This window comes from Podarcis pityusensis, assembly GCF_964106645.2.
Source record: "Podarcis pityusensis genome assembly, chromosome: 2".
In the NCBI taxonomy this organism is placed as follows: Eukaryota; Metazoa; Chordata; class Lepidosauria; order Squamata; family Lacertidae; genus Podarcis; species Podarcis pityusensis.
Window position 1 is genome coordinate 110,574,703 of NC_138029.1, and position 15,383 is coordinate 110,590,085.

General features: G+C 44.4%; 1 protein-coding gene across 4 annotated transcripts in view; it reads left to right on the forward strand.

Moving 5' to 3' along the window:
- LOC308469920 (uncharacterized protein) overlaps positions 1 to 15,383 on the forward strand; it is a 102,441-nt gene that overhangs the window by 84,954 nt on the left and 2,104 nt on the right. Inside the window, exon 1 of one of the 4 annotated variants that reach the window (XM_080993028.1) lies at positions 66 to 1,110. The exons of the other annotated variants lie outside the window; for them this stretch is intronic. The gene's annotated coding sequence lies outside the window, so the exon portion shown is untranslated. Of the gene's footprint in view, positions 1 to 65; positions 1,111 to 15,383 lie in introns of those variants that run through there. 4 annotated transcript variants of the gene reach the window in all.

The following is a 15,383-nucleotide window of genomic DNA, read 5'->3' on the forward strand; positions in this document are numbered from 1 at the left end:
ACTTTGAAGCTAGGCAGTGGAAGTGGCACATGCTTCTGCTAAAAGCAGATCTGGGGTAGGGAAGATTAAGTTAATTGCAACCTTGAACTATGGTTACCAGACGTCCCCATTTCCCGGAGAAAGTCCCCGGATTTACAAATCTGTCCCCGGACAAAATCCGCCCCTGGAATGTCCCTGGATATCATTTAATGTTCCGGGTTTATATTTTAAGTGTTGTAGATTTATTAGGAGGGAATGAATGTTGCATTATTGTTTCAACGGCACAAAACACATCATGTGGGGACTTCTGGCGAGGCAAAATAGTGGGCGCCGCGGCAGCAGCAGCTCCTGAAGCCAGCCAGAGTCAACTGCGCTACCAGGCTGGCTCCAGGGTGCTGAGACTGTCGCTGACGCTTCCACTGCTGAGGAGGAACTGGGGAAACCACCGACACCCCCCCACGACCCAAATCGAGCCAGGAGCGAGAGCACCTGGCCAACTGCCCAGCAGCGCTCCGGGGCCAGGAAAACCCTGGCGACAAGGCAGGGAGAAGAAGGAGAAGGAAGAAAAAGAGGAAGGAGAAAAAAGAGGGGATCCCGACCTTGCCATGCCACTGCAGCCGCTGAGGAGCAGAGGGAGGAGAGCACTGGGAGGGCAAGGACACGTGACCGAACCCAGGCCCGACCTGAGCCTACTCCACTCCAAGAGAGCAGGCCAGGGCCCAGAGGAAGGCTGCGCGACAGAGGAGACCACAGAAGAGATTACTTCTTAATTTTTCTTTAAAAATAGCGTTTTAAAATTAACTTTTTTTCTCTTTTTAAAAAAAACAACGTGTCCCCAGATTGCTACTCTGACTTTGAAGATGGGCACTGGAAGTGGCACATGCTTCTGCTAAAAGCAGATCTAGGGAAGATTAAGTTAATTGCAACCTTAAACACACTTGGGTCCCATTAAAGAGGCTGCTCATGAGGCCGGAGGAACATCGCCTGGCTGTGAAGCGTGAAGGCCACTCCCTGCCAGGCCTTTCCCACCTGGCCTAGGGGGCGGGACCCAGACTCACCCAGCCCTACTATGTTAAATATGTATTCTGTAGTTGACCTCCTTTGTAATGTTTTACTTTGAAATCTTTTAAGGTAATATTTTCTGTTATATTGCTTTGACAGTATACTCTATACAGTAGTAAGTTGGGATAAATACACCTCGGGTGACAAACACTTCAGGTTACAAACTCCACTAACCTGGAGGTAGTACCTCGGGTTGAGAACTTTACCTCAGGATGAGAATGGAAACTGCATGGCGGCAGCGGAAGGCCCCATTAGCTAAAGTGGTACCTCAAGTTAAGAACAGTTTCAGGTTAAGAATGGACCTCCAGAACCAATTAAGTTCTTAACCCAAGGCACCACTGTATTTCACTCTTTTCAAATGGTTTTATTTATGTTTTATTGATTTAATATGCTGTAAACCGCTTTGAGGTTTTTCTTAAAAATATAAAGCAGTATAGAAATGAAATAAATAACAATAAAGTATAGAGCAGGGATATCCAACATGGGGTTGCTCACATGTTGGGCAACGACTCTTATAAGCCTCAGTCCGTACGGCCAAGGTTGATGGGAGTTGTATTTCAAAAGCTCAGGGGTTTAAAATCTCATGTTTCTTACAACTTGTCATCATGAATAATTTTAGGTAAAACTTTTGTTGATACAGAATTCATTTTTAGCTTCCAGGAGCAGCTGGTCACTTCTGCTTTATAAACAAACCCAAATATATTGAAACACTTTACATTAAAACCAAATTTCAGAACAGATACACACATAATTTTTCTAAAAAAAACCACACACCTTTTTTTTACTTTACAAACCATTATCTTCTTAATCCAAGATTTGCTTTTCATGTGTATAAAAATACTTTGTTAGCAAGGGGGTACAGAAATAAAAGTTACAATAAAAGCATTATCAGCATTTAAAAATAAATGCTAGTGGTTGTTCAAAGGATTGAGTTACAAATGAAGGCAAAGATCAACCATTGCTAGGTAGAGCCTGGAGACATAATCCTAGAATCACCCCCTGCCCCCCACAGCCCGCTTTTGCCTGTAAATGTATTTGATTCAAAGATCATATAAATCATATTTTTTGACATTAATTCTGATGGGCGGAGGCGAGTTTAAAGGCAACCAAAGTATGGAGATATATTTGGGTTTGAGAGGCAGGTGGTCCACTGCTGGACGGCCATCTTGACCAGAATCTTTCTCAAGGCCTTGTCTTCTTCAGCCCAGGTAGGCCTTGAAATTAAGAATGCTTTGAATTAACGCGACAGAAGCAAGAGGATGGGCAATGAATTCTGATGGCTTGCTTGGAACAGAAATGTATTTGGAAGACACTGTGCTGAAGAGGTATATTTGCAAAAAGCAAAAAAACCTCACAGCGCACTTCACAAATTAAAGCAACCTTAACAAACTACAGCTCCCAGAATTCTTTGGGGGAAACCATGACTGTTTAAAGTGGTATAGTGCCCTTGAAGGACAGAGATGCCTCAGCTTTCTAAATCTTGGTTGCCAACCTCATCTCTGATGCCAAGCCAGGTCTAGAGGTGTGAGGCTGCATGTCTGTTGCCGCAACTGATTCCTGTATAAAATATACACCACGGTTGGGTTGAAACGGCACTCTTTACACTTACCTGGTTTGCACATGGTCTTAATGTGCCAAGGGTGGAGAACTTCATGTTACCATAAAGCACCAATGCTGCAGCAAGCAAAGGCTCTAGCAGCTCAGCCAGCTGCTTGTGGCTGGAAAGCCAGACAGGATGTTTGTGACTGTTGCCATGGGAACAAAGGGGCAGTCCATTCTGTACTGAGCACCGGATGTTAGCTCAGTGTGTGTGTGTCATATGACCCGTACTGGATGTACTTGGGAGGAGTTTCTTCTTGCTGTTGTTGAGTGCAGACATGATTCTCTGTACTGATGTAAGAGGCAGAAATAAATGATGTAAATAGTTTTCTGTCTGCTTCTTTCCCCTCCCTGGGGACACCAAAGGGGAGAGAGGAAGAACGGTGTGTTCCTCTCATACATCTGAGAAGAATCGCCGGACCTCGTCTGCTTATCAGCAGAGTGGAGACGCGGGGAGGTCGACAGGAATATCTGCCGGTGCCTACGCTGTGGCACATTCCTCTGACCCAGGCAGAATTCCAACAGTGGTAGCAGAGGATGGTTGCGATTCATCGAACATCTGCATGAGAGGCTGGTGAAGTGTCCGCCTCTGCTCCGAGGGAGAAGATAAGCGTCTGAGAACAGCCAGAAGCTGCACAGATCGCTGGATCCAGAGGAACGTCTGTTTTAAGGCAACAAAGCTCAAGGTATGCTGCATTTCGGGCTTAAAGTGTGAACGCAGATTGATTTATTCTCTGGTTCACGGGAGAGCTGCGTTTAGAAAACAAAACAGCTCTGATAGAAAGGCCTGCAGTTTAGAGACTCAGCCTGCATTCCACAAATTCCTGTGGTTAAGATAAGAAGTCCTATATGCACTGTTGCTAAGTAACGGAAAGTTGGAAAGTTACTGGCAAAGGGGCTGGACTGTGAGTGTGAGCCTGGGAAAGCGAAACAAAACCAGAGAATGTTTTGGCTACAAGTTTACGTGCTCTTGGAGGGACTTTCCGTAGCAGCCAGAGTTTAGCTGCCAGGTGCCAAAGAGCGTAAACAACTTGCAGTTTGCCTGCCTGAGGAAGAAAAAAACAACTGTTGGATTTTACAGTTTGTTTGAGAGTTAATGCAAGGACTCAAAATGGATGCTAAGAAGGGGGGAGGCTTGCCTTCTCCACCCCTCCTGACCAATGACAATTATGCATCTTGGTCTATTAAGATGAAGGCCCTGCTGCAGAATCAGAGACTGTTTGAGGTGATTGAAAACCCCATCCCTGCAGCACCAACCAGAGGTTGGGAATCACAGAATGTGAGGGCCAGGACGGCTATAATTCTGTGTGTGTCAGACTCGCAGCTTGTGCATATTCAGGATTTACAGCACGCGAAGGAGGTTTGGGATATGCTGCGTACAACACATCAGAGAGATGCAGGTTCTTCAGCGTTGCTGTATTTTGAAAAGTTGACCAATCTGAGATTAGCGCCTGATGGAGATGTACAAGCGCACCTGACGGAAATGAAATATCTGCGTCAACAGATGGTGGAACGTAATTTCCGTCTACAGGAGGAAGTGTTTTGCTTCATGGTGATAAACAGCCTGAATCGGACTTACAAATCCGTTGCCAGTCAGCTTGGTTCCCTACCGGCTCAGCAGCTGACCGCGGAGAGGGTCTATGCGGTGGTCCTGAATGAACACGACAGACTTACTGCACTGGAAGTGAAGGACAGGGGGAGGCAAGAACAGAGTTCAAATCTTCCCACTGCTGATGCTACTGGAGAGCATGCTGTAGCATTGAGCGCTGTCCGATGCTACAATTGTGGACAGACTGGGCATCTACAGCGGAACTGTAGGAAGCCGCGACAGTCAAAAGGAGCCAAGAACAGCTCAACGAAGCCTGAGGCGTCAAGCAAAGGCCGTACCAAGTGCCAGGAGAAACCTGCAAAGGCTATGATGGCGAAAGGAACCACGCCAGATGTTGGGAACGCATTCATAATCGACACAGGCGCCACGAAGCATCTCTGCCCACACAGAGAACTGTTTTCGACGTTGAAGAAGCAAAGCTTCACTGTGAAACAGGCCAACGGTCAAGAGCTGGAAGCGACCGGAATTGGGACTGTGTATCTTGAGAGTCTGAACTTGACTATAAGCGATGTTTACCTGGTTCCAGAACTGAGATTTAATCTGCTGAGTGTGTCGCAGATTGCAAAGAAAGGACTGAAACTGTCCTATGATGCTAAAAGATGCAAGATCTACAAAGATGGAGAACTGTTTCTTACTGCCAGAGAGAAAGATGGACTGTATTTGTTGACTTTTGATCAAAGTGATTACATGAAATGTAATTCTTCTGATTCTAACGAAATTTCTCTTGCAGGTCTGACCAACAAGGACACCCGGAAGGTGGCCAAGAAGGTCGACAGAGCAGGAGGCTTCGCACTACCAGACATGAGATTGTATTATGAGGCAGCATGCCTGTGCTGGTTAAAAGAATGGGTAAAATTGGAAAACAAAGAATTATTAGATTTGGAAGGGTTTAATAACAAATTTGGGTGGCACGCGTACCTATGGTGTGACAAAAAGAGAGTACATAAGGGATTTGGAAATCACATTTTTAGAGGAGCACTAATAGAGGTTTGGGATAGATATAAAAATATACTAGAACCAAAAGTCCCACATTGGTTATCCCCGTTAGAAATAATGTGTGTTAAGAAAACTAACATGAGAGGAAAGTGGGGAACATATGGAGAAATGGTTACCAATGAAGGAGGGAAGTGGAAAATGAAATCATACGACCAAGTTAAAGCATTAACATATGATTGGCTACACTACTTCCAGATAAACGAAATGTTTAAAAAAGAGTTGAAGGAAAGGGGGTATGCAGAAAAAGAATCAACCTTCCAAAAGGAAATAATAAATAACGAATTTAAAAATCTATCAAAGATGTATAAAATAATGTTAGAGTGGCACACGAAAGATGAGGAGGTGAAGTCAGTGATGGTACAGTGGGCAAGGGACTTAGGATATAATATTCAACTGGAGGATTGGGAAAGGTTGTGGAAAGAGAACATAAAATTTACGGCCTGCACGTTATTGAAGGAAAATATGATGAAAATGCTCTACAGATGGTACCTGTCACCTGTAAGATTGGCAAAGATGTATAAGGTATATAACAAATGCTGGAAATGTAAATGCAAAGAAGGGACATTCTTCCACCAGTGGTGGGAATGTAAGAAAGTAAAAAGCTTCTGGGATGAGATCTATAATGAGATGAAGAAGATGTTAAAGTATACCTTTGTGAAAAGGCCAGAGGCTTTTTTATTAGGTGTTGTAGGGAAGGACATTAGAAGGAAAGATTGCAAACTTTTCCAGTATGCTGTAACAGCTGCCAGAATCGTATTGGCTCAGAGGTGGAAGCAGGAGGAAATTCCAAGGGTAGAAGAGTGGAGAGCAAAATTAATAGAATATGCAGAACTGGACAAATTAACAGGGAAAATCAGATACACTAAAGACCAAAAATTTATAAAGGACTGGGAGAAATTTGTGTGTTATCTGGAAAATAACTATGGTGCAAATACAACGCTGGCGGGTTTTAAAGAGGCTCTGTAAAGAATTTATGAATATTGTTTAATAGAAATAATGAGGGAAGGGAGGTGTAAATGGCAATATGGAAGAATGGAATGTGTACCAAAAGGATAACTATGAAAGAATGTCAGTGACGTTGAAGGAAGTCTAAAATGGATATGATTTGTTGTATAATGGATAAAATGTATTATGAGTTGGAATTCAATAAAATCATAAAAGCAAAAAAAAAAAAAAAAAAAAAAAAAAAAGAAGGTCGACAGAGCATTTCAGCGGGTGTATGCTGATGTGATTGGTCCTCTAGCGCCATCTAGAGGCAATGCAAAATATTACCTTTTGTGTGTGGATTCTTTCACTAATTATTCTTGGGTTTATTTGATGGAGAAACCGCAGGAAACTTTAGAAAAGTTTCAGGAGTTTTGTGACAAGGTTAAAAATATGCATGATGCTAACATTGATTGTCTTTTCACAGATGACAAACAAGTTTTTCTGTTACAGAAGTTTCAGAAGTTCCTGGATGGAAAAGGGATAGACCACAAAGTTGCTGTCTCGCCAGAAGCGTGGAACAGGGGGGTCTGTGTAAAAGTGAACAAAGAATTGCAAAAGGGAATGAATGCACAATTGCTGAGTTCACATTTGCCACATGAATATTGGGCGGAGTCGTTAATGTCCTATGTTCACGTGTGGTTGAGAAAGGTCTCAAAAGACTTGGGAATTTCTCCTTTTGAGAAGCTGTTCAATAGAAAACCTTCTGTTGCCTATTTCAAGGTTTTCGGGTCTCATGTGAGAACAGAAGCTCCAGGTGGTGTAAAGAATGCCAGAGGCATTTTCGTAGGTTATGAAAAAGGTCTCTACAGAGTAATTTTGTCTGAATCTGGTCAGGTGATTCTCACAAAGTTTCTAGAGAGTGCTCCTGAACAGGAGAGGTTGATTGTTCACACATTTCCCACAGAGGATTCTGATGATGATGATGATGATGAGTTTGATCTTATTGAGTTCAGTAGTACTGATGATGACAGCGATAGCTCAGACAGCTCAGTTGTCACAGTCATTGAGAGGAAATCTCACATAATGACTAGACCCTCAGAAGAGGAGGATGAACCATTGATTAAGCTTAGTACTGGTTCTCCAGAGAGTTCAGAGGCTGAACCAGAAAGCAGAGAAGAGCAGCAACTTTTACGTAGGTCTGAGAGAGCAACGAAGGGTGTACCACCCAAGAGGTATTCAAAGGAGTTTGCTAACCTTGCATATGTTGCTATTGTAAACGACCAAGGACAGATTGAAGCTGTGTCTGAGTCAGAGACAAAGGCACAACAGAGAGTTGTTAACCGAGGTAATGCGAAGTCACACAACCAGAGAGGTACATTGGTTAAACCAGTGGCGGGTAGTTCCAAGGGTGGAACTGAAACAACAGGGGAATGTTATAAATATAACAACTGTTTGTTTTCTTCTCTGGATGACGCTTTGCTCGCGGCACACATTGATACTTTAGGGGGAGTATGTTACCATAAAGCACCAATGCTGCAGCAAGCAAAGGCTCTAGCAGCTCAGCCAGCTGCTTGTGGCTGGAAAGCCAGACAGGATGTTTGTGACTGTTGCCATGGGAACAAAGGGGCAGTCCATTCTGTACTGAGCACCGGATGTTAGCTCAGTGTGTGTGTGTCATATGACCCGTACTGGATGTACTTGGGAGGAGTTTCTTCTTGCTGTTGTTGAGTGCAGACATGATTCTCTGTACTGATGTAAGAGGCAGAAATAAATGATGTAAATAGTTTTCTGTCTGCTTCTTTCCCCTCCCTGGGGACACCAAAGGGGAGAGAGGAAGAACGGTGTGTTCCTCTCATACATCTGAGAAGAATCGCCGGACCTCGCCTGCTTATCAGCAGAGTGGAGACGCGGGGAGGTCGACAGGAATATCTGCCGGTGCCTACGCTGTGGCACATTCCTCTGACCCAGGCAGAATTCCAACACTTCAGACCCGGGGGGCCAAATGCACATGTGGTCTGTGGTCCTCTGAATTCACTGCTCTGAATCCATGGCTCTGCTTCGCCCATTAGCCAGCCGGGATGTACCTTTCAACTCTTGACAATGCCTCCTCCCTCTTTGGTAGAAGGCAGATAGTTGTGTGTGTATCAGATATAACTTCCTCTAGAAAGGCAAAAGTTGCGCTCCTTGTTTGACCCACCTTTGCCTCTCTCACCCTGCCCAGCCCTGGCATGTGGCCCCTGGAAGGCGATCCGGGAGGGAATCTGGCCCTTGGTCTGAAAAAGAGTGGAAGCTTCCAAACTGACAGTTGCGCAAGAGCATGCAAACCTAAGGCCTGCCCACATCCCACTGAACTATGCTAGGCTATGACTTCTGTCATTCCTGGCCATTGGCCACACCAGTAGGGGCTAATGGGAGTTGGAGTAAAGGAATGGTTGAGGGAACTATGGATATAGTAAGAAAAAATAAAGACGTTCAGAGAGATGTTATTACAGCTGTAGGGCTTGTGCACATTTCCCTTCCCTTTGATGGGATCTCAGCACTCGAGATGCTGTTTAGATTTGTTTATCACCATCACCCCCCTCCCATTTGCTAGTGGATTCATTGCTACAGAGTTCTTGTGTATATAGTGGCATACAGGTACTACTGGCAGTGTTGATTGTCCCCCCCCCCCCCCAATTTATTGCTTTATTTGTCAGGACTGAAAGCAAAGCAAAGAACTTCCCCTCCCTCCTTACAAATTAAAACTGCCTTCCACTTTTCCTCAGTATTTCCTGTGCAGAATATTGCTTTCACATCCGTAGCGTACATTTGGCAGGCATCAAAAGTACATGGTCGTCGTCCCCCCACCCCCCGGAGTGGTCGAATGGGAGGTATTCTTTGACAGTGTGTCTGTCTTGCTGCTGCTGCTGCTGCATGTCACTGTTCCCTATTTCTGTGTATCTGTGAGGAGAATACAGGACACTGCAAAAGACACAGGGTGTTATGAAGGTGCAATAAGCCAGTCAGAGAGTGGTCCCTCCCTATAATGTAAATAGAGAGACTTCTTTTCAGGAGATTTCTGTATAAAGAACACTTTGCTGAGGTGGAAGTGGGGACTAAGTGAGGTTGGAGTGGAACCATGTTTGCATGAACATGAGAATGTAAAATATGCTCTCCATTTAGATATTTATTAAAATAATTTATTCATTTACCCAGAAGAGTCATTAGGCTTTTTTTGCTGAAAGCTGCTTCCTACATTGTAAGAGTGGGTCATGAGACCCTTGATCCCTCCTTGAAATACAATCTGAACCAAATGGGTGAGGCAGTGAAGAGTTTATTGATTACAATACGTTCTTGCAAGAGGGCGAGGTCCACAGTAGCTGATGTTCCCTATACTGGAAGCCCAGCTTCCCTCCCTCGTCTCCCCGTTGGCTGGTCCTGCAAGGTTTTCCTTCCCCCAGTTATCAAAGGAAAGGAAAGAGGCTGGTGGGGGGGGGGGGAGAAACTTCTCCTTCCCCGCCAGAGTCACCTGACTTCCGGCTTCATCAGCGGAGATAAAATCGGGGCTTGCAAAGGAGGGAGGGAAGGGGTCTGCTTCGTCCTAATTAAGCCTCCTAATTAAGCGGGGTCCCTCCTTGCCTCCCAGGCGGGGGCTCCCATTCCTGGCCCTGCTGCCAGGGATTTGCCTGGAAGGAGGCGGGGAAGGGAAGAAGCTTGGGCATTGATGGGCAGGTTAATAATAATAATAATAATAATAATACCTGTGTATCTGAAGAAGTTGCATGCACACGAAAGCTCATACCAAGAACTAACTTAGTTGGTCTTTAAGGTGCTACTGAAAGGAATTTTTTTTTGTTTTGACTATGGCAGACCAACACGGCTACCTATCTGTAATAATAATACCTGCCCCTCTGGCTGGGTTTCCAGTGTGGCTTACAACTTAGATAAACCATAATAAAAGATCAAACGTTAAAACCTTCCCAGTACAGGGCTGCCTCCAGATGTCTTCTAAAAGTCAGATACTTGTTTATTTGAAATTGGAAGGGAGGGCTTTCCACAGGGAGGGCGCCACCACCGAGAAGGCCCTCTGCCTGGTTCCCTGTAACCTCGCTTCTTGCAGGGAGGGAACTGGCAGAAGACCCTCGGAAGTGAACCTCAGTGTCCTTCCTTCCTTCTCTTTAGACACCAGGCAAAAGCATTCCTCTTCTCCCAGGCATTGGGCTCATTAAACAATCTATGGCCTGTCCAGTTAACATGGGTTTAGCCCAGTCTGATTTTGTAGTGACTGCGTCTCCTTATACCTCTTCCAAAATTTAGAAATGCCCCCTTTGGTTAAGTTTCTGCCAATTTTTCTTCTAATATCTTCATAACTGTAGCCTTGTTCACTTAATAGTACTATTTTACATCCCTTTCTAGGTGACCAGTCATCTATTTGTGCCATTTATTTAATTTTATTACGTTTTACAAGCTCACTAAATGAAAAAAACCTCAACCAACTTGATAGCAATCGCAAAACACATTTTTTAAAAAAATATTTTTATTGAATTTTCAAATTATAACAACAAATTTCCACAAATCTTAATTGAACAATTTCTATATCCGTATTTCTCCCCTCCCTCCTCTTTGGCTTCCCCCATATTTCTGTATTGATTTATTAAACAAATTCTATACTCTGCTGATTTTGCTTCTTATATAGTTGTCAAAACCTGCCAAAGAGTCCATATCTTTATACTGTCTTTTTCTATAGTTTATAAATGGTTCCCACTCTTTTTTGAAATCGATGTTGTCTCTCTCATGTATTCTCTCTGTCAGCTTAGCTAGTTCCGTGTAGTCCATAAGCTTGGCTTGCACTGCTTCCTTTGTTGGCGTTTTCTGTTTTCCATACTTGTGCTAATAAAATTCTTGTTGCTGTTGTCGCATACATAAACTATGTCCAATTTCCCTCTCATGTATCATGATCTAAAATTAGAAACAGGAAAGATTCTGGTTTTTAAACAAAGGGTTTTTTCAGCATTTTTTTCAGTTCATTATATATCATTTCCCAGTATTCTTTAACCTTCTTGCATTCCCACCATACATGAAAAAAGTACCGTAAATTTCGCTCCATAACACGCAGATTTTTCCTCCTAGAAAGTAAGGGGAAATGTCTGTGCGTGTTATGGAGCGAATGCCTACAGATGGCGGGGGAATCTGCTGCAGTAGTGAGCAGTCCGTGGCTCAAAAGCGGGTGTAAGCTAGCAGAGCCGGGGAGGAGGGAGAGAAGCAGAGCGGGGTTGGCTGCTTTAAAACAACCCTGTGCTCTCTGTCCCTGCCTGCAGTTTTTTGCTGTCCGATTTTGGATTAGCCACTGTAGGGGCTGTGTGTGTGTGTGTGCTTGAGCTATCGTTCTCCTCCTCCTGCTTCCCGTTCATTCTCCCAGCGCCCCTACGCTCTCCTGCCACTTTAGGATTGATACTCTGTGTGTCTGTGTGTGTGTGAGAGTGTGTGAGAGAGAGGGCTCCTTCTCCTCCTCCTGCTTCCCGTTCACTCTCCCTGCGACTTTAGGATTGACACTCTGTGTGTGTGTGAGAGAGAGAGGGCTCCTTCTCCTCCTCCGGCTTCCCGTTCACTCTCCCTGCGCCCCTGCGCTCTCCTGCGACTTTAGGATTGACACTCTGTGTGTCTGTGTGTGTGTGAGGGCTCCTTCTCCTCCTCCTGCTTCCCGTTCACTCTCCCTGCAACTTTAGGATTGACACTCTGTGTGTCTGTGTGTGTGTGAGGGCTCCTTCTCCTCCTCCTGCTTCCCGTTCACTCCCCCAGCGCCCCTGCGACTTCTAGTGCCCTGCGACTTTAGGGCCAGTTCTCTCTCTCCGTGTGTGTGTGTGTTTTGACCTCACTGCGCTTGTTGGGGGAGAGTGTTGGTCATAATTTTTCTTGATTTGTCTCAGAGTGGTTACTATCATGGTTTCCTCTCCACACCCCAAATTCACCATCAGATAACATAGCATATCCATGGCTACCGCCTACACCAAAAAACACACGCACCCACTGTTTCATGGGGCCGCAATGGCGCAAAAACGTGGTTACAAAGCATGGATCCACATGGATCCTCAGGATTTTTGCATTGGGCTACCCCAAACTCACTGTCAGATCACATGTCTGTGGCCACAGCATGAACCACAAAAATCATACATCCACTGTTTCGTTTAGAATATTTTTTTCTTGTTTTCCTCCTCTAAAAACTACGTGCGTGTTATGGTCAGGTGCGTGTTATAGAGCAAAAAATACGGTACCATCTTTCTCTTTACATCTCCAACATATCTTGGATCCTGTTTTATACATTTTTGAAGTTTTTCCGGTGTGATATACCATCTATATATCATTTTCAAATACAGTGGTACCTCAGGTTACATATGCTTCAGGTTACAGACTCTGCTAACCCAGAAATAGTACCTTAGGTTAAGAACTTTGCTTCAGGATGAGAACAGAAATTGTGCTCCGGCGGCGCAGCAGCAGCAGGAGGCCCCATTAGCTGAAGTGGTGCATCAGGTTAAGAACAGTTTCAGGTTAAGAATGGACCGCTGGAATGAATTACCGTATTTTTCGCTCTATAACACGCACCTGACCATAACACGCACATCGTTTTTAGAGGAGAAAAACAAGGGAAAAAACATTCTGAATGAAACAGTGGATGTATCATTTTTGCGCTTCATGCTGTGGCCACAGACATGTGATCTGATGGTGAATTTGGGGTGACCCAATGCAAAAATCCTGAGAATCCCTGTGGATCCATGCTTTGTAACCACGTTTTTGCACCATTGCAGCCCCAGGCAACAGTGGGTGCGTGATTTTGGGGGGCAGGCTGTAGCCATGGACATGCTATGTGATCTGATGGTGAATTTGGGGTGACCCAATGCAAAGATCCTGAGGATCCATGTAGATCCATGCTTTTTAACTACATTTTAAGTGGGGAGGGAAGGAAAAACACAGAAGGGACAAGGAGCAGGAGAGGGGTGTGCCGAGAAGCAGCTGGCTAAGAATGCAGGAGAGGGGTATAACGGGAGGGAGGAAAGGAAGGCAAAAGTTTTCACTCACCTACCCACCCAAGATAGCCAGCTTGCGCGCTCGCTCTCTCTCTCTCCCTTCTGCATGTTTTCAGCAGCACCGGAGCACAGAGAGGACACTGCTTTCCTCTCTGCTTGCCTGGAGGGGAGGGGCTTTCCCTGCTCTTTGTTCCGTTTGAGCAAAAACAGCAAGGAAACAGAGGAGGGTGGGCAGTAAGACCCTGAGGCAGAATGCAGGAAAGCAGCCGCTTCCTCTTTTCAGGTTTCCCTTCTCCGAGACGCGCAATTTGATTTTTGCCTGGTTTTTTTTGCCCCCCCCTCGCACCATTTGGCTCCAGGGACCACACATTCGCTCAGTAACACACATAGACATTTCCCCTTCCTTTTTAGGAGAAAAAATCTGCGTGTTATAGAGGGGGAAATACGGTAAGTACTTAACCCAAGGTACCACTGTAATTTTCTCTTAATGATATACAATCTGTAAACTTTACATTTGTTTTCATAAACTTTCCCATTCCTCCAACTGTATATTAAGCCCAACATCCGGAGCCCATTTTATTTGGGCTGATTTTACCTTCTCATCTAAAGTCTCTCCATATAGCAAAATGTTATATGTTCTCTTCAATAATTTGGTATTTCCCTCCACAATTTCCTTTTGAAAGTTTGAGATAGTATAGCTGAACCCCCTTTTATTATCTTCTTTAAATTGCTCATTAATTTGTCTGTGATGCAACCAACTTTGTAAAGTACTTTTCAAGTTTTCATAACTTTTAAATTTCAAACCTTTCTCCTCTTCTATTAACAAGTCTCTATATGTTGGCCACTTTCCTTTTTTATCACCCCTCCAGCTACACAGGGTCTAATCCTGCCAGACTTTGGTGGATGTCTCAAAAAATTCCAAGTTGTTGGATATTCAAATCGCAGAGCTTGTCAAAACTGAGAGGCAACTATTTACAAATCCTGTTCTTCCAGCAAAGCAGGAATTTTAGGGTTAAAAATAAATTTGCTTTCACTCAGAGGCTGTAATGTAGATTTTTGGGGGCTTTCATCTCATTCATCTCATTCCATCTTATTCACAAAACGTCTCTGCAGGGTTCTCCCCTGAATAGCAGAAGTACGACTTCCATTTTTAATACTTCTCACTTTGAAGTTCAAATTGAATTTAAGTCCAAATTTTTAAATTCCTCTCCAAAAGCTTCTTTTTCTTTTACTTTCTAACAGAAGATCTGTCACTTCAGAGGGCGGCTTTTAGGCTTCGGATATTCAGGTGTGCGTTGGAGCCGACAGCCCGCCTCAACCGTCTTCCCCTCCCCCACCCGCTGCTGATGCAACTGCGGGAGCCGGTTTGACGGGAGACCTGGGGCTCAGCTGGACCCCGTTGCAGCCCCACTCTTCTGCAGAGTTTTGTGCGGGAGGCTTTTTTTAGCCCCTAAACCTCTCCTCGGTGGCCTGAAATCCTCCTAAGGGCTCTGTCTTACTCCAGCCCAGAAGCCCGCAATCACAAAGTCAACTCTTTGTGACATTTATTTTATTTTATTACATTTTACAAGTTCACTAACTGAAAGAACAAAAAAATCCCCAACCAACTTGATTGCAATCACATAACACACTGACAAATGTCTTGCTTATTTATGTTGCAATCCTTCCTAAAAGTTGTTGTATTACATTCTACTTTAAATTACAGTGGTACTTTAAATTACAGTGGTCTGTTCTTAACCTGAAACTGTTCTTAACCTGAAGCACCACTTTAGCTAATGGGGCCTCCTGCTGCCGCCGTGCCACCAGAGCACAATTTCTGTTCTCATTCTGAAGCAAAGTTCTTAACCCGAGGTACTATTTCTGGGTTAGCGGAGTCTGTAACCTGAAGCGTCTGTAACCTGAAGTACCACTATATCTTTCCGTTGATATATAATTTTATGGTATTACTCCCAAAAAGGGGGGGTATTATGAGCCATCAAACCCCAGAAAAACACCTTCTCCAAGGTTTCCACAATTTTGACCACTAGTGTATGTTGTCTTCTAGGTCCAAAGACACACATGCACACACAGATAGCATGAGCAAGCAGGGCTCCAAAGTGCTTCTCTTGAGAACTTGCCATCTAAGTTGTTTACTCACGGCAAAAGCTCCTATTTCCCAAAAGGACAGGAGGGGAGGTCTCTCCCCCACTTTTAACCCACCCACTCCCACC